The sequence below is a fragment of the Aquarana catesbeiana genome, linkage group LG04, assembly GCF_042186555.1.
Source record: "Aquarana catesbeiana isolate 2022-GZ linkage group LG04, ASM4218655v1, whole genome shotgun sequence".
NCBI lineage: Eukaryota > Metazoa > Chordata > Amphibia > Anura > Ranidae > Aquarana > Aquarana catesbeiana.
Window position 1 is genome coordinate 483906120 of NC_133327.1, and position 24789 is coordinate 483930908.

General features: G+C 46.0%; 1 protein-coding gene across 4 annotated transcripts in view; it reads left to right on the forward strand.

Moving 5' to 3' along the window:
* Nucleotides 1-24789, forward strand: part of CDC42EP3 (CDC42 effector protein 3) — a 190994-nt gene that overhangs the window by 28979 nt on the left and 137226 nt on the right. The gene's annotated exons all lie outside the window — the stretch shown is intronic.

Sequence of the window (24789 nt, forward strand, 5' to 3'; positions counted from 1 at the left end):
CGTTTTATTGGGTCATAAAGTGTGAAGGTAAAAAGTATAGCGCTGACAAGCGCAATGACATAAAATGGTAACAGTAAAAGCCGATCCACCGATCAGCAGTATAGAGGTGGCAGCGGGTGATGTCCGCAAAAACAAGCTCCGCCCCCGTACACGACGTTACGTCCCGATTGGACTTCGTCAGTGAGGGGTGGAGCTAGGAGTCACCCAGCAGCTTATGTAGAGCTGCTGGTGTCAGCAAGGAAGGCCGTAAGACCGGAAGTAGAAACTACATAAAACGGACGTTACAGCTAGCTGGGACACCAGCGCATAATAGAATAAAAAAATGAATAAAAATGGAATAATTACCAACTTGGCAATATCTAATAAATATAAAAACGGACACTATGTACCCGCGGCCATCTCTACAATATATAAATGAGACACAATGCACCAATATAACAAAAAAAGGGGGAGAAATGTGCAAAGGTAAACATTAAAAATGTAAACAGAATAAAACCAGTATTATTTATTGGATATAAAACAGTTGAGGTCAAAGTCGTGATCACGGAAAACGCTCCCGCGCGCCCCCTGGGGCGCGCACACGGGAACATCCGTGGACCCGGCGCAACGCAGATCGCAGTAAAGGGCCAATGACAGTGGCCCTTTACCGTCCAATGACGGAGCGATCACAAATGTCAACAAAGCAGGGAAAACAGGGTCATCAGGAGTTCTCCGCTCTCCTCTCCTCACACAGATGCAGCGTGAGAGGAGAGGAGAGCTTTATGGTGAGTTTTTCAACATATATCAGTGCCACAGCAGTGCCCAACAGTGCCACAACAGTGTCATCTGTGCCACAACAGTGTCATCTGTGCCACATCTGTACCCCCTGTGCCACCAGACCCACACCAGTGATACTACAGTGCACACCTGTGCCCATCAGTGCCACTTGTGCTCATCTGCGCCACTGCAGTGCCACATCAGTGCCGCCTGTGCCCACCAGTGCTGCCTGAGCCCACCAGTGCCGCCTGAACCCACCAGTGCCACCTCTGTGCCACCAGAGCCACACCAGTGCAACCAGAGCCACACCAGTGCCACTACAGTGCACACCAGTGCCACTATGGTGCACATCAGTGCCACCTGTGCCCATCGGTGCCACTTGTGCTCATCTGCACCACTGCAGTGCCACATCAGTGCCACCTGTGCCCACCAGTACCGCCTGTGCCCACCAGTGCTGCCAGAGCCCACCTCTGTCCCAACAGACCCACACCAGTTCAACCAGAGCCACACCAGTGCCACATCAGTGCCACCTGTGTCCATCAGTGCCACCTGTGCCCATCAGTGTCACCTGCACCACTGCAGTGCCGCCTGTGCCCACCAGTGCCACCTGTGCCCACCAGTGCCACCTCTGTGCCACCGGAGCCACACCAGTGCAACCGGAGCCACACCAGTGCCGCTACAGTTACAGTGCACACCAGTGTCACACCAGTGCCACCTGTGCCCATCAGTGCCACCTGTGCCCATCAGTGCTCATCTGCGCCACATCAACCTCACCAGCCACCAGTATGGCAAAAAAAATATTTACGGCCAAGGAGGCCTACCAGCGTCTCAGCATGACCGATGAGAGCAGCGGGGAGCTCTCCGAGTTTCAGTCCGATTCGGATTCAGCCTATGGACCCGTGACAAGCAGCGGGTCTGATACAGAATCGGAAGAGGAACGTATGCCTGTGAAAAGAAGGCGTTCTGGTGTGGAGCAGCAGCCTACTACCACCTCGAGCGCAGTGCCGTCCACCTCAAGAGCAGTGCCGTCCACCTCAAGCGCAGTGCCGTCCACTGCAACAAAGGCCAGGTACCAGTAGGGTGTTCTCTCAGCCTCAAAAGGATAGAGGCCATGCCACCCTTCCCTATGCCCTTCAAAACCCCCTGTGGCTTCCCCTTCATTCCGGAGCAGCAAATATCCCCCCTTTTACCGCCCAGCTAGGTGTCCAGGTGAATTTTGTCATGCTTGATTTTTTTTATTTGATTTTCACCGAAGACTTACTATCTTCCATTGTGGCCCAGTGCAACCTCTATGCACAGCAGTACATAGTAAGCAACCCTGGCTCTAGTTATACCTGTCCCTTTGAGTGGAGAGAGCTTACCATAGAGGAATTCAAAATTTTCTTAGGCCTAACTTTTACAATGGGACTCACAAAAAAAACGAAATGTACTCATATTGGTCAACTAACCCCATCCACCACATGCCACTCTTCTCATCGATTAAGCCAAGATCAAGATACCTTATGATTTTGTGTTTCCTCCACTACAGTGACAACACCCAGTGCCCTCTCCGAAATGACCCTGCATTTGACAAATTATTCAAAATTTGGCCACTTTTAAATTATTTCTCTGAAAAATTTCCCCAATTATATACCCCCGAACAGAATATTTCCGTGGATGAGTCCCTTGTAAAATTCTCCAGCAGGCTGGGCATCAAACAATTTATCCCCAGCAAAAGGGCCCGATATGGGGTAAAAATGTACGAACGGAAGGACACCCAACTGCATCCCCCTGAATGTCCAGAATATATTGGAGCCAGCGGCAAAGTTGTCTGGGAGCTTGTTTATCCACTCTTTGGAAAGGGGTACCACCTTTATGTGGATAATTTTTATACAAGTTTGCCCCTCTTCCGCAATCTTCACCGGAGGGACACCCCAGCATGTGGTACCGTAAGAACCAATAGAAAGGGTTTACCGCAAAAACTGGTCAATGAAAGGTTACGACGAGGGGAGACGGCGTCTTTGCGGAACCAGGAGCTATTGGCTGTCAAGTGGAGGGACAGATGAAACGTCCACATGCTGACGACAATTCATAATGACACCTACGCGGAAGTCTCAAGAAGAAACGGCCCAGTCCAGAAACCTGCTTGTGTTTACAATTATAATTTGTTTATGGGGGGAGTGGACTTCAACGATCGGGTGATTGAACCCTACCTTCCCCCAAATCCCGCCACTGGTATGAAAAGTGTCCATTTATTTTTTCAGTTTGGCCATGTATAACACTTATGTTATTTACCAAAAATCTACAGAGAACCCTGTATCCTATCTGCACTACCAGGAACAAGTAATCTCCACCCTTTTGTACCCTGAAAGCCCACCAGAAAATATTTGCTTTGATTCCGTGAGCAGACTCCACGTACGCCACTTTCCTGAGAAAATCCCCCCCAGTGAAGCAGGCCACAGACGTCAGAAGAAATGCTCCAGAGGAGGAATTAGAAGAGACATCACGTATTATTGTCCCCAATGTCCTTCCCAACCAGGCCTCTGTATAGGTGAATGTTTCTGCCGTTACCATACTTCTCTACATTATTAGGGAAGTATGGTAAACGTAATTCTCATTTCCTGTCATTTTCCTCCACACCCCTTATGCCACTGCACTGAACTGTACATACCTCTGTCTTCTCCGGAACTGACCCTGGCCTGTTATACGACCAAGCTTCTGCCTAACGCTAAACTGTACCTACCTCTGCCTTCTCCGGAACTGACCCTGTCCTGTTATATGACAAAGCTTCTGCCTGACGATAAACATACCTCTGCCTTCTCTGGAACTGACCCTGGCCTGTTATACGACCAAGCTTATGCCTAACGCTAAATTGTACCTACTTCTGCCTGCTCTGGAACTGACCCTGGACTGTTTGACCACGTTTTTTGCCTGCCTCTTGGACTGATCATTTACCCTGCTATGCTAGTGGGAACACAGGGGTCTCACATATGTGAGGGGCTCCAGAAATGTTTTTCTGGATGAAGAAAACAATTTTTTTAGTTTTCTCATTCCCAGATTTAGGGTCTGGAGACTCGGAGGCTTCAAAGAGATTTGGGTTGGAGAAGCCTCTACCCCTGTCCCCAAAATCCTTTCCTGGCCTGCTACTTGGACCATGTTCCTGCTTACTACCAGGACCAATATTTTGGCATTGCTGGCAATGTCTCTACTTGCACTGACCCTGGACTGTATAAGGACAGTATCCCTGCCTGTACTGACTATGGACAATATTCTTGCCTGTTGCCTGGACAATTCCATTCACTGTCGCTGACCATGTCCCTGCCTGCTGCCTGGATCAGGGTTCTCCTCCTGTGGACAACTGCACTACTAAAATCACAGGTAATCTTTTGTTTACCCTTTGCTCAGCAGAATGTATTTTAGGGTGTAATTCTTGGTATGTTCATGCTATGTGTTAGAAATATGAAGGGCCTTCAAAATGTCATAGATTGTAAGGAAATTAGATGTGTAATTTATGCTCCTAGAACTCCTGAATGTGCTACTTTAATGTTGGGCCTCTGTATGTGGCCAGGCTGTGTAAAAGTCTCACACATGTGGTATTGCCATACTCAGGAGGAGGAGCAGAATATATTTTGGGGTGTCATTCTTGCTATGTACATGCTATGTGTTGGAAATATCTTAGAAATGGACAACTTTGTGTAAAAAAAATGCGTTTTCATTTTTTTACCACATTTTCCAAAAACTTCTGGAAAAAAATGAACCGTTCAAAAGACTCATTACGCCTCATAGATTATACGTTGGGGTGTTTACTTTCCAAAATGGTATCACTTTGTGGGCGTTTCCATTGTCCTGGTGCTCCAGGGCCTTCAAAAGTGTAATAGGTGGTTGAGAGATTAGATGTGTAATTTATGCTTCTAGAATGCCTGAATGTGCTACTTCAATGTTGCGCCTCTGTATGTGGCCAGGCTGTGTAAAAGTCTCGCACATGTGGTATCGCCATACTCAGGAGGAGTAGCAGAATATATTTTTGGGGTGTCATTTTTGCTATGTACATGCTATGTGTTGGAAATATCTTAGAAATGGACAACTTTGTGTAAAAAAAAATGCGGTTTCATTTTTTTTGCACATTTTCCAAAAACTTCTGGAAAAAAATGAACCGTTCAAAAGACTCATTATGCCTCATAGATTATATGTTGGGGTGTTTGCTTTCCAAAATGGGGTCACTTTGTGGGCGTTTCCATTGTCTTGGTGCTCCAGGGCCTTCAAAAGTGTAATAGGTGGTTGAGAGATTAGATGTGTAATTTATGCTTCTAGAACGCCTGAATGTGCTACTTCAATGTTGCGCCTCTGTATGTGGCCAGGCTGTGTAAAAGTCTCGCACATGTGGTATCGCCATACTCAGGAGGGGTAGCAGAATATATTTTTGGGGTGTCATTTTTGCTATGTACGTGCTATGTGTTGGAAATATCTTAGAAATAGACAACTTTGTGTAAAAAAAAATGCGTTTTCATTTTTTTTCCACATTTTCCAAAAACGTCTGAAAAAAAATGAACCGTTCAAAAGATTCACTATGCTTCATAGATTATACGTTGGGGTATTTGCTTTCCAAAATGGGGTCACTTTGTGGGCGTTTCCATTGTCCTGGTGCTCCAGGGCCTTCAAAAGTGTAATAGGTGGTTGAGAGATTAGATGTGTAATTTACGCTCCTAGAATGCCTGAATGTGCTGCTTCAATGTTGGGCCTCTGTATGTGGCCAGGCTGTGTAAAAGTTTCACACATGTGGTATCGCCATACTCAGGAGGAGTAGCAGAATATATTTTGGGGTGTCATTTTTGCTATGTACATGCTATGTGTTGGAAATATTTTAGAAACGGACAACTTTGTGTAAAAAAATGCGTTTTCATTTCTTTTGCACATTTTTCAAAAACTTCTGGAAAAAAATGAACCGTTCAAAAGACTCATTATGCCTCATAGATTATACGTTGGGGTGTTTGCTTTTCAAAATGGGGTCACTTTGTGGGCATTTCCATTGTCCTGGTGCTCCAGGGCCTTCAAAAGTGTAATAGGTAATTGAGAGATTAGATGTGTAATTTATGCTCCTGGAATGCCTGATTGTGCTACTTCAATGTTGCGCCTCTGTATGTGGCCAGGCTGTGTAAAAGTCTCACACATGTGGTATCGCCATACTCAGGAGGAGTAGCAGAATATATTTTTGGGGTGTCATTTGTGTATTGTACATGCCATGTGAGAGAAATAACCTGTTATAATGACAATTTGGTGTGAAAAAAAATAAAAATAAAAAAAAACCTTAATTTTGCAAAGAATTGTGGGAAAAAATAAAAAAAAGGGGTCATTTTGTGGGTATTTGTACTTTCCTGGCTTGTTAGGGTCTCAAGAAATGAGATAGGCCTCAGTACATCAGATGTGATCAATTTTCAGTGATTGGCACCATAGCTTGTAGACTCTATAACTTTCACACAGACTAAATAATATCCACTAATTTAGGTTATTTTTACCAAAGATATGTAGCAGTATAAATTTTGGCCCAAATTTATAAAGAAAAATTACTTATTTGCAAAATGTTATATTAGAAATGAAGAAAAATTCATTTTTTTACAAAATTTTCGGTCTTTTTTCATTTATAGCACAAAAAATAAAAAAACCCAGAGATGATCAGATACCACCAAAAGAAAGCTCTATTTGTGTGAAAAAAAGGACGAAAATTTCATATGGGTACAGTTTTGCTTGAATGAGTAATTGTCATTCAAAATGTGAGAGCACCGAAAGCTGAAAATTGGTCTGGTTAGGAAGGGGGTTTAAGTGCCCAGTGGTCAAGTGGTTAATTATGTTATTAACATGTTCCCCTATGCGGACACCCATAGGTCGGGAGGTTCTCCCCACATATTGGAGTCCGCAATCGCATTGTAGCATGTATACAACACCTACCGTATGGCATGTAATCAGATTTTTTATTACATGCTTTTTATTAGTTGCTGAGGCAATGAATTCTTTCCTCCTTTTAAGATTGCGTTTACACTTCTTGCAGGCTGGACATTTCCCACAAGCATAGAATCCTGATAAAAAATTAAAAATTCTGTTCTCTTTACTGATTGGTGGATCCACAACGCTTGGGGCTAAAATGTCCCTCAAAGTTGGCGGTCTCCTATATACAAATCTTGGTCGTGAGGGTAGAACCGTGCCTAATATTCGATCTCTCTTCAAAATTTCCCAATGTTTCAAAATTATCTTTTCGAATTTCTTTTTTTTTTTTTCTTTTTTCAAAAAGTTTTTATTTCGCTTTTCAACATACAATAAAAGGTATAAAATATAGTATTGTATACAGACATTTTCATATTCTAGGACATTCACAGAGATGAGAGACATTTCGGTATAAACTTAAGTCTAGATAGGGACAATAATTTTTCAGGAGTATATGCCTATATGAGATGGATGGATAGACAAAATTCGACAGATCCTAACAGAGCAGATAGTTGACTAACATAGTAGATGCCTGGATGGATCTGATTAGACAATCTCTGTGAATACTAGATTATTTAATAGCAATGAGATAGAAAGTGGGAAAAGAACTCAAACCGGGGGGGGGGGGGCATGTAATGTATGAGAAAGATACGGTTGGTGGGGGTACATTATCTGATCGACCATAAACATTTTACCATATTAAGAAAAAAGGATAGCTGGTAATATTCGGTTACTTGGGGATCTGTTAGCGACCTTGGATTGGTGAGTTCAGTGACCTATGCCGCGCTCAGGATGGTGTAGGTTGGTTTAGGAGGGCACCTCTTATGGGGAGATTTTCTTGTTTTGCATCGGCTGATAGGAGTCGTGGTATGAGAAGGTGGATTGGCTCAAATTAGCTATTTCCTCTTGGGAGAGAGATGAGAGCATGAAGGGGTGCCATTTGGAGTGGAAGCGGTCTGAGGAGATTTTCTGTTTGAAGTCCGTATTTATGCGATCTTTGATAAGTAGATGTAAGAGCTCTCGTTTGACTTGGGTGATGTTGGGGTACAATGGGGAGATCCAATTTTTCAAGATGGTTCTTCTTGCAGTTAGAAGACAGGTTAGGGACCACCCTTTGTGTGAGGCGTTGATTTTTAAGTTCCCTGAGGGGCTTATGTCGCTGTCGGCGGTTTTTGACCAGGGTAGGAGTATTGGGTCCCAGTAGCCGAAGATAAGGAGTAGCGGGTCCTTGGGTAGTTTTAAGAGGGTCACTTCGAATATGTAGGCAAGAACTTGGTCCCAAAAAGTAGAGCTATAGGAGCAGTCCCAAAAGCGATGGGCCAGGGAGGGTTTCTGGATGTGGCATAGTGGACAGAAGGCTTTGCTCTTGTCTGTTTTTGACGATGAGAAAGGCATATATGCTCTGTGGGCTATTTTCAATTGCGTTTCTCTCCATACTTCATTGGGTGTAAGCTTTTGTACGGAGTTGAGGCCTTGCAGGATTTTTTCCACTAAGTTTGAATCAGGGAAGTCTTTATTCCAGTTTTTTATCGATGATGCTGAAAGAGGTAGAGATGATTTGTGTAGGAGAGGTTTGTAGATGTCCGAGATTTTGTATGAGTTGTTTGATATCATTTGGTCTATGACGTTTGTTGGAAACCTTTTATCCGCTTGTTTACATGTCTCCTTTAAGAAACTGATGCATTGCCCATAATAGAAGGTATGCGTAGTGCGTAGTGAGAAGGTTTCCGCAATGCTGGTAAAGGGTAGTGGTCGACCCGTCTGTACGTTGCAGAGGGAGGAGAATTTTCTTAGGCCTTTCCGTTCCCATATTTTAAAAGGTTTATGTTCTAGTCCCTGTGGGAAGGCCGGATTTCCTTGGATCGGGAGATGTGGCGATACAAAAGGGGATATCTTAAGTATTTTCCTTGCTTCTCTCCAAGCCACAGCTGTGTCTCCTAATAAGAGATTGTGTTGGTGAGGGGGGGGGGGGGCTGACTTCCATCTGCAGTGGAGGAGGGCCACTAATGAGTAAGGGTATGCCATGTCTGATTCCAGGGAGAAATTGGAGTAACGGGAGGATTGCGTTATCCAGTCTATGCTGGTTCTAAGCAAGCATGCTATATTGTACATTCTAATGTGTGGTAGGCTGATGCCCCCTTCGCGCCTGGGAAGATATAGTTTTTTTAGAGCTATACGTGGTCGTTTGTTTCGCCAAAGGAATTTTGATAAGGAAGAATTAAGCGAAGTCACATCTTTATGATGAAGCAGTAGTGGAATAGTTTGCAGTGGGTATAGTAGTCTTGCGAAACTGACCATTTTTATTAAGTGACATCTTCCCAAGAGCGAGAGGGGCAGATCCATCCAGGCATTTAATTCTTGAGATATTTTTGATAGCAGAGGAGGGTAATTTAGGTGGTATAGTGATGAGGGGAGTTTTCCTATTTTTATTCCTAGATAAGTGATATGGGATTTCGCGACAGGGAAAATAGATTGTTGGGTCCATTGTGGTACAGAGTGGGTGCCTATGGGGAGAATTTCGCTTTTGCTGTAGTTGATACGAAGGCCAGAGCACGAGCGGAATTCATCAAACACCCTTTTAATGGTTATAATATCTGAAGGGGGGTTGGCCGAGAATATGAGGACATCATCAGCAAATAAGGATGTGCGTAGATCATGTGCGCCTATTTTTATACCATGCAGGGGGGCTGTTAGTGTTAGATATCTGGACAGCGGTTCTAGGGCGATGTTAAAAAGGAGCGGGGATAGAGGACAACCTTGGCGTGTGCCCTTGTGGAGACGAAATTCTTCTGATATGAGGCCTGCTACCACTAATTTTGCTGATGGGGCTGTGTACATGGCAGTGATGAGGTGGTGGAATGGGCCAGTGAATCCCATCTCTGACATTGTCATAGATAGCCAGTCGAAACTTACGTTATCGAAGGCCTTTTCTGCGCCTAATGTGATAATGGCGTGATTAGTGTTTGGGTGATGGAGTGCATGTTCTAGGGCCATCATGACTTTACGAATATTGAGGGTGGCGGTTCTGCCTTTTACGAAGCCTGATTGAGCGGGGTGAATTAAAGAAGGAATAATATCCGCCAGCCTGGTGGCTACAATTTTAGAGAGGATTTTCACGTCTAGGTTGAGAAGTGATATGGGCCTGTATGAGCCTGGTTCCTGGGGGTCTTTGCCCTTTTTAGATAGTAATTTTATAAGAGCCTGGTTCCCCGACTGTATGTACGCACCCCCTGACCAGATATTCTGGTATACTTGGAGGAGAGTGGGTTCCAGGAGGGGTTGTAGGGTCTTGTAAAATTCGCTAGTGAAGCCGTCTGGGCCTGGGAGAGAGTCAAGTGGCGGATGGTTGTCGATATTTCGGTGGGAGATATAGGTGCGTTAAGGGTTTCTAGTTTTAATGTGGAGATCTTGGGCATGTTTATTTTTCCTAGAAAAGCGCATGCTTTTTGTGCATCTATGGGGTCTGGGGCGTAGAGCGAAGAGTAAAATTTTTGCATGACTTTGTTAATTGCTTGTGGAGTGGAATGAAGGGTGCCTGTACTGTGATGTGATGTGGGTTGGGCGGAACGGTCCTTTGCATAGTCTGGATAAGAGTTTACCCGCTTTGTTACCAAATTTATGAAAGGTGGCTTCTAAATAAGCCTGTTTGGTGTGTTCAAGGGTGTTTACCCATGTGTCGAAGTCTCTTTTTGCTGCCTGCCATTCTAGTCGAACGGCTGGGGAGTCTGTGGTGTATAGCGCTCGTTGTGCCTGGTGTAGGCGTGAGCTGGCTGCTTTATATTTAGACAGGGTGTTACGTTTGAAGGAGGATGCATAGGAGATGATGCGGCCTCTTAGGAAAGCTTTACCGGCGCCCCAGAATAGGTTGGGATCGTGTATGTGGGGGGCGTTGTTTGAAGAGTATTCCGTCCATGCATCGGACATGTATTGTTGGAAGTCAGTGTTATTATTAAGGAAGGAGGGGAACTGCCAGATGTTGGGATGTGGGGGTAGGTTTAGATTATCGAGAGTTACCTCTATAGGTGCGTGGTCGGAGATGGTTATGTCATGTATTGTGGTGTTCTGGAGGAAAGGGATTAGGTTGTCAGAGCCAAAGAAATAGTCTATCCTTGTGAATACTTTGTGTGGGTTGGAGTAGAATGTGAATTCCCTGTCTGCTGGGTGGGAGAGACGCCACAGATCCTGAAAATGGATAGAATCCATGGTGTTTGCAAAGAGGGAAGGGGCGGGAGGGTTAATGCGTAGATTTGGACTTTTTGGTGAGGATCTGTCGTCTATCTGATGGAGGGTATCATTAAAGTCCCCTCCGATTAGGTGGGGGAGATGAGTGTTTTCTAGAAGCCAACTGGAGAGCTCGGAATAGAATTGCCTGCTTGGGCTGTTGGGGGCATAGACGTTTGTGATTACGAGCTCTTTAGAGCCTATTTTGACATGTGTAGTGAGCAAACGTCCCTGATTATCAGTTTTTGTCGACAAGACTGAGCAAGGGAGATTTTTGTGTATGAGTAGGAGGACGCCAGCTTTGCGTCCTGCTGCCTCAGAGCCTAGAACAGTGCCTACCCATAGCTTCTTCATACGATGGAAGTCTGGGGCTGATAAGTGTGACTCCTGAAGTAGGGCTATATCGGTTTTGAGCCGTTTAAGATGCCTAAGAATTTTCATTCTTTTTTGGGGGGATCTAAGACCCTTCACGTTCCAAGAGATTATTTTCATGTTAGGGGGGGCTTGAGAGGGGTATGAGCCGATAAGGTCAATTTAACATTATGTGGATGGTGACTTGAAGTACCAACTGTGACAGAAAGCATGCCATTTTCATAATGAGCATGAGGCGTATTAGATGCGTAGGGGAGATGGTATGGGCCCTGAATAAAGGGATAGAACGAGGGGGGGGGTATGACATAGAGGGGAAGCAACATAAAGGAGAACATAACCATTAAAGGGGTTGTAAAGGTAAAATTTTTTTTTTTTTAAAATAACAAACATGTTATACTTACCTTCACTGTGCAGCTCGTTCTGCACAGAGTGGCCCCGAACCTGGTCTTCTGGGGTCCCTCGGCGGCTGTTTCAGCTCCTCCCCGCAAGCATTAACCACCTTAATGCGAGCTCCCTCGCATGGTGGTTAGTGCTTGCGGGCGCGCTCCCGTGATACAGCCGGCGGCTATAGCCGCTCACTGTATCACTCGGCCCCGCCCCCCAGCGCGCCGCGTCATTGGATGTGATTGACAGCAGCGCGAGCCAATGGCTGCGCTGCTTCCAATCCATCCACTGTAGCCAATCAGCGGCCAGGGTGAGCGGAGGAATAGATGTCGGGAACGAGAAGCTGACTTTCGAGGTGTCAGGTAAGTAAAACGGGGGGGCTGGGGGCGGCGGTATTGTCAGAAGTTTTTTCACCTTAATGCATAGAATGCATTAAGGTGAAAACATTTTTACCTTTACAACCCCTTTAAGCCTGGAAACTTCACTTTTTTCCGCATGGATTCACTGTGTAGGTCAACTCCCATAACAGGACAGTTACGGTTTGGGGCCCAAATAGCCCGGGGAAGGGTGTCAGGCCTCTATATAGGCGCTTGAGGCTAAAATTGGGGGGGGGGGGGATGCAGTTAGCCGTACACAGTGAGGCCAGGAGGACATAACAGTAAAAGAAAACTGTGTTCAAACAAGTACTGTCTGAAAGATAACTCTGAGAACTGAGAACAGTCAAAACAAAACAGCATTATACATTACGTGATGCCGTATGGAGGAAGGTAGAAAAACCTGAGGAGGGACAAGTTGGTGTACTGTCCGTAGATTGGAGAACCAGCGATAGCGGTTGCAAGTTTCAGTTCAGCGGGGAGTGAAGCGTTGCTGGTCCGGAAATGAGGATCTGAAGCGTTTGGGAGAGTCTTTGCGTGGGCTCCGTTGGTCCAGGGAGCGGTTGATTGGGGTGCCTTTGGAGGGGGTGTGCTGTTGAGCGTTGGAGAGTAACGACCGCACGTAGGCTTCCGCTTCTGGAGGATCCTGAAAGGATAGCTGGTCACCGCTGGGTGTCTTGAGGCGTAGGGTGGCTGGGAAGGCTAGAGTGAATTTAATATGTTGCTTGAAGAGTTCTGTGCATATCTGTTGGAAGGCTTTGCGTTTTTTTGAGACTTCAATGGAGTAGTCGGCAAAAATCAGAACCTTCACAACATCAATTTGGAGTGTGCGGGTTTGTCTAAATTTTTGGAGAATATGAGCTTTGTCAGAGTAGTTCAGGTATATAGCAATGATGGGGCGAGGGTTCTTGCGTTCTTCGTTCTATGGTCCCATTCTGTGGGCGCGTTCTACCGTGCAGGGGCCTGTTAGGCCTAGCGCCTCAGGGATGCGTTGGGAGCAAAAGTCTGATAAAGCAGATGATTGTAGAGATTCGGGTATCCCCACGAATCGCAGGTTGCTCCTTCTGGACCTATTTTCCAAGTCGTCGAGTTTTTGGATTATGTACTGGTTTGTCTTGTCCTGCGCTTGTTCTGTGGCTTGGGCTTGGTACATCTCTTCTTCCATACTTGATAAGCGGTGTTCTAGCTCATGTAGCCTGGTGTTATGTTCTCCTAGCTGGGCCTTAATTTGTTTCGTCCCCGCATTTACAGCTTTTTCCACAGATGTAGAAATCATAGGGGACAGGAGAGCTGCTACTGCCTGTGCTATGCGCTCCGTTGTATGGTCCCCTGCTTGCTGTGGAGAGGGGACTGGGCCATATTGGTGCGGGAGCCGCAGACTTCCACAAAGCGGTCCATGTAGTGGCTACTAGTGCCCGAGGTAGCCGAGGGTGGATTCGGGCTTCTGGGCCGGTTTTCTAGGCAGATTTTGTCCTTATTGCGGCAGCTGTAAGGAGAGACAGCTACTCCATGCGGCGCCGGAACTGGAAGAATTTCGAATTTCTTATGCTCTATGTTATAATCTAATATTGTTTTGTACTCAAAGTTGTTTTGCTTCTTCCTTCTAGTATCTGAACCTGTAACTAAAGATGCTTGATCCATGTTCCCAACTTTAAAAATTTTGCTAGCTATCTGATCATGGGTATATCCCTTTTGCAAAAATCGATCAGCCAATACATTGGCCTGAGAAAAATAATCCGAATCCAACGTGCAGTTTCACCGTAATCGAATAAATTGGCCCATGGGGATGTTTTATGGCCATAAGTGGTGGTGACAGCTGTCCATGGCTATGTATCCATTTTGATTGGTCGGTTTAAAGTAGTTTCTGTTCTTGAAAGAGCTTCCTTGCTTGAAAATTTCCAGATCCAGAAATGCTACACAGGAAGAATCCACATTCCAAGTAAACCTTATACCCTGTAGAGATAATAGCCTTCTTGTAACGGCGGATGTTAATTCGTTTTATATGATCATAGACCACCAGGATGCCCTTATTTCGGTTCAATGGGCTTTGGACAAGTCCACTCTGCCGTCTGCTCTCAAAGATTTCTTATTGAAAGCCTTAAATTTCTGTCTTGCCAGAAATTATTTCTGGCATGGTGGGAAGTTTTTCCTGCAAATACTCGGTGTTGCCATGGGCGCCCGTTTTGCGCCCAGTGTTGTCAATATTTTCATGGCACTATGGGAGGAGGAGTTTGTCTTTGGTAGCAGACTGACGCAGTTGGTCTGCTACCAAAGATATATTGATGATGTAATCATGGTGTGGGAGGGTGACCTTGTGAGCCTTGTGAGCCTACAGCTGTTCATGTCCAAATTGAATGGTAATGACAAGAACATAAGGTTTACTTGGAATGCGGATTCTTCCTGTGTAGCATTTCTGGATCTGGAAATTTTCAAGCAAGGAAGCTCTTTCAAGACCAGAAACTACTTTAAACCGACCGATCAAAATGTATATATAGCCATGGACAGCTGTCACCACCACTCATGGCTATAAAACATCCCCAGGGGCCAATTTATTCGCAAAACTGCACGTTGGATTCAGATTATTTTTCTCAGGCCATTTTTAAAGTTGGGAACATGGATCGAGCATCTTTAGTTACAGGTTCAGATACTAGCAGGAAGAAGCAAAACAACTTTGAGTACAAAATAATATTAGATTATAACATGCAGCATAAGAAATTCGAAAAGATAATTTTGAAACATTGGGAATTTTTGAAGAGAGATCGAATATTAGGCACGGTTCTACCCTCACGACCAAGATTTGTATATAGGAGACTGCCAATTTTGAGGGACATTTGATCCCCAAGTGTTGTGGATCCACCAGTCAGTAAAGAGAACAGAATTTTAAATTTTTTATCCGGATTCTATGCTTGTGGGAAATGTCCGGCCTTGAAGAAGTGTAAACGCAAACTTAAAAGGAGGAAAGAATGAATTGCCTCAGCAACTAATAAAAAGCATGTAAAATCTGATTACATGCGATATGGTAGGTGTTGTATACATGCTACGATGTGATTGCGGACTCCAGTATGTGGGGAGAACCTCCCAACCTATGGGTGTCCGTATAGGGGAACATGTTAATAACATAATTAAGGGCCTTGTTACGCATAATGTCTCCAAGCATTTCAAAATCTTCCACAATCAGGACCCGAGATGCCTGCAATTTTGGGGCCTTGAAAAAGTTAATAGGCATTGGAGAGGAGGGAGTTATATTAGGCAGTTGAGCCAACGGGGATCCCTGTGGATTCATGAAACCAAGGTTGGGGTCCCGAGGGAGTTAAATGTTGACTTTGACCTTAACTGTTTTATATCCAATAAATAATACTGGTTTTATTCTGTTTAAATTTTTAATGTTTACCTTTGCACATTTCTCCCCCTTTTTTTGTTATATCGGTGCATTGTGTCTCATTTATATATTGTTAAAGAGATGGCCGCGGGTACATAGTGTCCATTTTTATATTTATTAGATATTGCCAAGTTGGTAATTATCCCATTTTTTATTAATTTTTTTATTCTATTATGCGCTGGTGTCCCCGCTAGCTGTAACGTCCGTTTTATGTAGTTTCTACTTCCGGTCTTACGGCCTTCCTTGCTGACACATAGTTACATATACATAGTAGATGAGGTTAAAAAAAGACACAAGTCCATCAAGTCCAACCTATGTGTGATTATGTGTCAGTATTACATTGTATATCCCTGTATGTTGCGGTCATTCAGGTGCTTATCTAATAGTTTCTTGAAGCTATCGATGCTCCCCGCTGAGACCACCGCCTGTGGAAGGGAATTCCACATCCTTGCCGCTCTTACAGTAAAAAACCCTCTACGTAGTTTAAGGTTAAACCTCTTTTCTTCTAATTTTAATGAGTGGCCACAAGTCTTGTTAAACTCTCTTCTGCGAAAAAGTTTTATTTCTATTGTAGGGTCACCAGTACAGTATTTATGTATTGAAATCATATCCCCTCTCAAGCGTCTCTTCTCCAGAGAGAATAAGTTCAGTGCTCGCAACCTTTGCTCATAACTAAGATCCTCCTACATAAGCTGCTGGGTGACTCCTAGCTCCACCCCTCGCTGACGAAGTCCAATCGGGACGCAACGCCGCGTACGGGGGGTGGAGCTTGTTTTTGCGGACATCACCCGCTGCCACCTCTACACTGCTTATCGGTGGATCGGCTTTTACTGTTACCATTTTATGTCATTGCACTTGTCAGCGCTATACTTTTTACCTTCACACTTTATGACCCAATAAAACGGAGTACACTTTGAGTGATTTCTTTGTTTTTTTGGAGTGCTGCATACTATCACCATACCGGCTTCTGGAAGTTTTCCCCTTGTATCACTGGACTTTCCTGCTAGATAGGAGCTCCATACATGGTGACTGAGGATCGTTCAAATCGTCTGGGAGGTTTGCAACATCCCTTGGGGATACATGCGTTTTTGACCTTCTGTGGCAGGGAGGTCCATCCATTCTGGTAAGGGTATCTGGGCTTATATGGTGAAGGATACTGTCACTTTACATCAGAAGGACTTTTCCTCTTTTTCCACACGAGAGATCCTGCCATTCCTTCTGTCCGGTGATTGGAGTTTCCACCTTGATTTGCCAATTTCTTTTTCCTTTATTTAGTTTTTGCGCTGCACTTGCCTTTGCTTTTATTGAAAATCAAATACGTAATATAAAAATACGCACTGAAAACCAGATACGAACTGACTACACGCACTGAAAACCAGATACAAACCCACAAGCACAAACTGAAGAGCAGTAACGATCTGAAAAGCACGAGGCAGAAAGTGTCTTTATTAAAAGTCAGCAGCTACAGTGTTTGCAGCTGCTGACTTTTAAATTTTTTTTTTTTCGGTTGGAACACCGCTTCATATTCGGAAACTGTAATAGGTTTTCAATCTCTGGCAAGGGTCAAATGAGGATTAGAGGCGATGAATTGACCAGCATACAAATTGCTTTGGTCCACAATAGATCTATAGAGATCTTCCGTGAAAAACAGCAAATAAAAATCAAGTGACGTAAAATCAACTGTTTCCACCTGAATTCCTGGTTGGCCAGTGAATGGGGGAAGTACGGGTGCTGCAGAAGTGGTGGGCTCCCAATTAGGATTGGCAAATGCAGCAGGAAGAGCACTATGGGCTTGACGGGCCTGTCTTTGTCTAACACTAATACGGTAATCACTGGTGACAAGGGGTGAAAGGGTTAACTAAGGGGCAATCAGAGGGTTAAAACCTTTATTAAGTAATATATGGGGGTACCTGACGCTATAAAAACCTGACGGTGAAACTAATCAACTATAAGGCTAACTAGCGTCACCAGTGACACAAATAAGGTGATCGATTAGTGACACTGGTGGCAAGGGGTTAAAGGGTTAACTGGGGGCGATCAAGGGGTTAAACCTTTATTAGGGGGTTTAGGGGGGTAATCTAGACCTAACGGGGCCTACTACTAACTGCCCTAACACTTATTTCAGTCACAAATGACACCAATGCAGTGATCAGTGAAAAATCTGAAAACTGCAATTGGCATGTGGCGGTTGGGAACTGGTTAATTCTTGGGTAACCTGTATAGCCAAAATAAAAGCGAATGTCATACAAAACCGTTTTCCTAGTATGGATAGAGTTGGATAAGGTTAGAACCTCTAAGATTTACTCTTAAATTGATATTAACCGCTTGCTGACCAGCCGTCGTCATACTTTGGCAGATTGGCTCTCCTGCGCAAACCACCGTAGGTGTACGTCGGTCTTTGCACAGGAGATGGCGGGCGCGCGCCCCCACTGGTCCGGTGGACTCAATGTCTGCTGGCGACCTGCGATTGGGGTCTACAGAGGCAGAACGGGGAACTGCCTATGTAAACAAAGCGATTCCTCGTTCTGCCAGATGACATCTCAGATCTTCTGTTCCCAGTGATTGGGAACAGTGATCCCTGTCATGTCCCTGGTAGCCCATCCCCCTACAGTTAGAGCAAACCCAGGGAACACACTTAACCCCTTGATCGCCTCCTTAGTGTTAACCCATTCCCTGCCAGTGTCATTTTTATAGCACCGATCAATGTAATGTCACTGGTCCCCAAAAAGTGCCATTTGGGTTTAGATTTGTCCGACGCAATGTCGCAGTCCTGCCACAAATCGCAGCTCGCCGCCATTACCAGTAAAAACAATTAAAAAAAAAATAAAAATGTCCCTAAATCAAACCAATTAATATACGCCTATTGCAATTTTTTTTTTCCCCTCTGCAAGGGCCCCACACCTGCATGCTTCTGCGGGGTCCAAGGGGTTAAAGCAGGTGGTGAGAAAGCAAAACAACTCTGCCTGCTTTAACCCCTGGTTTGCTGTACTGCACAAGGTTGCAGGACACTTGCACAGTGGTCACATTCACTTGAATGGGTCATACTTAGGTGCTACACTCACCATCCATGACAGGGCATGTGGCTACGACATGTGTACAGCCCTGGACACTGCAACTAAATGGGGTGAGGTTAGGGCAGGGGTGATAAAAACACAGTTTAACTATGGGGTTTTACCACCCACCAAACTGCAAATGTAAATGAACCCTTAATGTTCTGAGGCCCTGTAAGGCTGCTTTCACACTGATGTGCTCCAGTTTACCTGCACCGCGGGTGCAGCACAGTGCATCTGCAACTTTCCTGGGTTAGCCTCACTTTGCCATAAACTACTATTACAGAGATATGCAATTAGCGGACCTCCAGCTGTTGCAGAACTACAACTCCCATGAGGCATAGTAAGACTCTGACAGCCACAAGCATGGCACCCAGAGACAGAGGCATGATGGGACTTGTAGTTTTGCAACAGCTGGAGGTCCGCTGATTGCATATCCCTGTACTATTATATCCTGCGGGTTTGGTGCACTTTCAGAAAGTGCACCTAACCCGCAGAATATAATAGAAGTCTATGGCTAAGTGCAGGAAAGCTGCAGGTACACTGTAGTACACCCGCGGTGTGGGTAAACCACAGCACATCGTGTGAAAGCAGTCCTATACTATTATGCTCAGTGTATTGCTTCACACTGACCTGGTAATGGCGCCACTTTGGAGACCGCTAGTGAAGATAAGAGGTGGAGTGCAGTTGCTATCACTCCACATGGGACAGGATCATGCACTACAAAGGAGGCATCAGCTTTAAGGATGAGCTCCGGGGTGTTCGCACAGCCCATGTGCAGAGCCCTCCAGGAAGTCGGCACGGCGCTGCGCTAATCACAGGCAGTGAGACATTTCCTGATCTCTGCAGCCGCACATCGGGAAAATGTCTCACTGCCTGTGATTAGCACAGCGCTGTGCCGACTTCCTGGCGGGCTCTGCACGTGGAATGTGCAAACACACCGGAGCTCATCCTTAATCAGCTTATGCGGCTCTTGCTCCCTACTACAGCTCTAACTTTACAAGTAGTCCTTCTGCATTGCACTCAGTTTGATGCTCTGGGATGGGGGGGGGGTCAGCAAGCCCAGACCACGATCTACCAGTCACCTGTCCGCGATCTACAGGTTGCTGACCCCCACTATATAGAATCCCCGATGATGTAGTGCTGACTTCAAAATTCTGAAAAGGCTTTTGCTCAGCATTGGATGCTACATTTAATCTGCCCTCTGCTTTTCATTCCAAGACTAATAGTTAGACTGAGAGGAGCAAACTCTGGAATAATACCTTCAATGTTTTGTCAGCAGGGCTGAGGCGGCTGCCTTAGGGCACCAGGAAAGGGGGGGGGGGCGTCAAAGCCAGGGTTTCCCCAAGAGGTGCTTATGCTGGCACCGGCGACCGACCCTGCTTGCACCTGTACCCAACCCAGCTCAGCACACTGACAGGTGGTGCAACACACCCCAGCGGGGCGCTCTTTACTTCACCCTCTCGCCTCTCCTTACTAGTGTCCCAGCCCTGCCTACTGCACTCCTCTTCCTCCCCCTCCTCTGCCAGATGCAGCACAGAGGAGACTGTGACACCCTTGAAGACACCCCCTTCTTTTCAGCCTTCGAGGCGATGATCACTGAATCCTGAAAAGAAAAATCCCTCCCACCTGGGCGGTAGCAGAGAGGGTCACAAACGCCTCTAGTTCAGCAGTATACAGACAATCGCTGCTGAACTGAAGGGCGTGTGAGAAGAGGGGGAGCCAGGGAAGGAACCGAGTGAGACCAGAAGGAGGGCCCAAGCAGAAAGAGGAGGAGCGCGAGTGGCAGTGGTGGTAGAGCCACAAATGAAGAGTTCTCTCTCTCATCTCTGCAGAAGGTAGGGTAAGCAAGCTGTGTATATTTTTGTATATTGTGTGTATTATTGTACCAGCTCTGCCCTTGTGCCATGTCCGTACTCACTGACCGTCCCTTGTGCCATGCCTGCAGTCTCTGACCATCCCTGGTGCCATGCCCACAGTCTGACTGTTCTTTGTTCCATTCCTGCAGTCCCTGGCCACCCCTTGTGCCATGCCTGCAGTCTCTGACCGTCCCTGGTGCCATGCCTGCAGTCTCTGACTGTCCCTGGTGCCATGCCTGCAGTCTCTGACCGTCCCTTGTGCTATGCCCACAGTCTCTGGCCATCCCTTGTGCCACGCCTGCAGTCTCTGACCGTCCCTTGGTTCATGCCCGCAGTCTCTGGCCACCCCTTGTGCCATTCCCTCAGTCTCTGGCCACCCCTTGTGCCATTTCCGCAGTCTGACAGTCTCTTGGGTCACACCCGCAGTCTCTGACCGTCGCTTGTGCCATATACAGTCAGGTCCATAAATATTGGGACATCGACACATTTCTAATCTTTTTGGCTCTATACACGACCACAATGAATTTGAAATGAAATGAACAAGATGTGCTTTAACTGCAGGATTTCAGCTTTAATTTGAGGGTATTTACAGCCAAATCAGGTGAACGGTGTAAGAATTGCAACAGTTTGTATATGTGCCTCCCACTTTTTAAGGGACCAAAAGTAATGGGACAGTTGGTTGCTCAGCTGTTCCATGGCCAGGTGTGTGTTATTCCCTCATTATCCCATTTACAAAGAGCAGATAAAAGGTCCAGAGTTCACTTCAAGTGTGCTATTTGCATTTGGAATCTGTTGCGGTCAACTCTCAATATGAGATCCAAAGAGCTGTCACTATCAGTGAAGCAAGCCATCATTAGGCTGAAAAAACAAAACAAACCCATCAGAGAGATAGCAAAAACATTAGTTGTGGCCAAATCAACTGTTTGGGACATCCTTAAAAAGAAAGAACGCACCGGTGAGCTCAGCAACACCAAAAGACCCGGAAGACCACGGAAAACAACTGTGGTGGATGACCGAAGAATTCTTTCCCTGGTGAATAAAACACCCTTCACAACAGTTGGCCAGATCAAGAACACTCTCCAGGAGGTAGGTGTATGTGTGTCAAAGTCAACAATCAAGAGAAGACTTCACCAGAGTGAATACAGAGGGTTCACCACAAGATGTAAACCATTGGTGAGCCTCAAAAACAGGAAGGCCAGATTAGATTGTTGCCAAACAACATCTAAAAAAGCCTTCACAGTTCTGGAACAATATCCTATGGACAGATGAGACCAAGATCAACTTGTACCAGAGTAATGGGAAGAGAAGAGTATGGAGAAGGAAAGAAACTGCTCATGATCCAAAGCATACCTCCTCATCAGTGAAGCATGGTGGTGGTAGTGTCATGGCGTGGGCATGTATGGCTGCCAATGGAACTGGTTCTCTTGTATTTATTGATGATGTGACTGCTGACAAAAGCAGCAGGATGAATTCTGAAGTGTTTCGGGCAATATTATCTGCTCATATTCACCAAAATGCTTCAGAACTCATTGGACGGCGCTTCATAGTGCAGATGGACAATGACCCGAAGCATACTGCAAAAGCAACCAAAGAGTTTTTTAAGGGAAAGAAGTGGAATTTTATGCAATGGTCAAGTCAATCACATGACCTGAATCCGATTGAGCATGCATTTCACTTGCTGATAACAAAACTGAAGGCAAAATGTCCCAAGAACAAGCAGGAACTGAAGACAGTTGCCTGGCAGAGCATCACCAGGGAGGAAACCCAGCGTCTGGTGATGTTTATGCGTTCCAGACTTCATGCTGTAATTGACTGCAAAGGATTTGCAACCAAATATTAAAAAGTGAAAGTTTGATGGATGATTGTTAATCTGTCCCATTACTTTTGGTCCCTTAAAAAGTGGGAGGCACATATACAAACTGTTGTAATTCCTACACCGTTCACCTGATTTGGATGTAAATACCCTCAAATTAAAGCTGAAAGCATGCAGTTAAAGAACATCTTGTTTGTTTCATTTCAAATCCATTGTGGTGGTGTATAGAGCCAAAAAGTTTAGAATTGTGTTGATGTCCCAATATTTATGGACCTGACTGTATGCAGTCTCTGGCTGTCCCTTGTGGCATATATGCAGTCTCTGACCGTCCCTTGTGGCATACCCACAGTCTGACTGTTCCTTGTTCCATGCCCACAGTCTCTGACCATCTCTTGTACCATGTTCTCAGTCTCTGACCATCTCTTGTGCTATCCTTGCCGTCTTTGACCGTTCCTTGTGCCATGCCCGCATTCTGACCATCCCGTGTGCAGCGCCTGCAGTCTGATCATCCTTTGTGCCACGCCCACAGCCTCTGACCATCCCTTGTGCCGCACCCACAGCCTCTGACCGTACCTTGTTCCATGCCCGCAGCCTCTGACCGTCCCTTGTGCCACGCCTGCAGCCTCTGACTATCCCTTGTGCCACGCCCACAGCCTCTGACCATCCCTTGTGCCACGCCCGCAGCCTCTGACCGTCCCTTGTGCCACGCCCGCAGCCTCTGACCGTCCCTTGTGCCATGCCCGCAGCCTCTGACTGTCTCTTGTGCCACGCCCGCAGCCTCTGACCGTCCCTTGTGCCACGTTTGCAGCCTTTGACCGTCTCTTGTGCCATGCCCACATTCTCTGACGTCTCTTGTGCCATGCCCACATTCTCTGATGTCTCTTGTGCCATGCCCACATTCTCTGATGTCCCTTGTGCCATGCCCACATTCTCTGATGTCCCTTGTGCCATGCCCACATTCTCTGATGTCCCTTGTGCCATGCCCTCATTCTCTGATGTCTCTTGTGCCATGCCCACATTCTCTAGTGTCTCTTGTGCCATGCCTGCAGTCTCTGACCATCTCTTGTGCCATGCTCGCAGTCTGACATTCTTCTGTGCCATGCCTGCAGTCTCTGATCGTCCCTTGTGTCATGTTTGCAGTCTCTGATCATTCCTTGTGCCACATCATTGTGCCAGGTACAGTGCATCCGGAAAGTATTTGCAACGCTTCACTTTTTCCACATTTTGTTGTGTTACAGCCTTATTCCAAAATGGATTAAATTCATTATTTTCTTCAATTCTACAAACAATACCCCATAATGATAACCTGAAAGAATTTTGTTTAAAATCTTTGCAAATTTATAAAAAAAAAAAAATCACATGTACATAAGTATTCATAGCCTTTGCTCAATACTTTGTTGAAGAACCAATTACAGCCTCAAGTCTTTTTGCGTATGATGCTACAAGCTTGGCAAACCATTTTTTGGGCAGTTTCTCCCATTCTTCTTTGCAGGACCTCTCAAGCTTTATCAGGTTGGATGGACATTAGTGCACAGCCATTTTCAGATCTCTCCAGAGATGTTCAATCCAGTTCAAGTCTGCGCTCTGACTGGACCACTCAAGGACATTCACAGAGTTGTCTGGTAGCCACTCCTTTGTGCTATCCTTGCCATCTTTGACCATTTCTTGTGTCATGCCCGCATTCTGACCATCCCTTGTGGCACTCTTGCAGTCTGACCATCCCTTGTGCCACGCCCACAGCCTCTGACCGTCCCTTGTGCCACGCCCCCAGCCTCTAACTGTCCCTTGTTCCATGCCCGCAGCCTCTCACTGTCCTTTGTGCCACGCCCGGAGCCTCTGACCGTCCCTTGTGCCACACCTGCAGCCTCTGACCGTCCTTTGTGCCGTGCCCGCAGCCTCTGACCGTCCCTTGTGCCACGCCTGCAGCCTCTGACCGTCCCTTGTGCCACACCCGCTGCCTCTGACTGTCCCTTGTGCCATGCCCGCAGCCTCTGACCATCCCTTGTGCCACGCCTGCAGCCTCTGACCATCTCTTGTGCCATGCCCGCTGCCTCTGATGTCTCTTGTGCAAATGCCCACATTCTCTGATGTCTCTTGTGCCATGCCCACATTCTCTGATGTCTCTTGTGCCATGCCCACATTCTCTGATGTCTGTTGTGCCATGCCTGCAGTCTGATCGTCTCTTCTGCCATGCCTGCAGTCTCTGACCATCTCTTCTGCCATGCCTGCAGTCTCTGACCATCTCTTGTGCCATGCTCGCAGTCTGACCTTCTTTTGTGCCATGCCTGCAGTCTCTGACTGTCCCTTGTGTCATGTATGCAGTCTCTGACCATTTCTTGTGCCACACCCACAGTCTCTGACCATCCATTGTGCCAGGTACAGTGCATCTGGAAAGTATTCTCCCATTCTTCTTTGCAGGACCTCTTAAGCTTTATCAGGTTGGATGGGCGTCGGTGCACAGCCATTTTCAGATCTCACCAGAGATGTTCAATTGAGTTCAAGTCTGCACTCTGGCTGGGCCACTCAAGGACATTCACAGAGTTGACTGGTAGCCACTTCTTTGTTATCTTGGCTGTGTGCTTAGGGTGATTGTCCTGTTGGAAGACGAACCTTCGCCCCAGTCTGA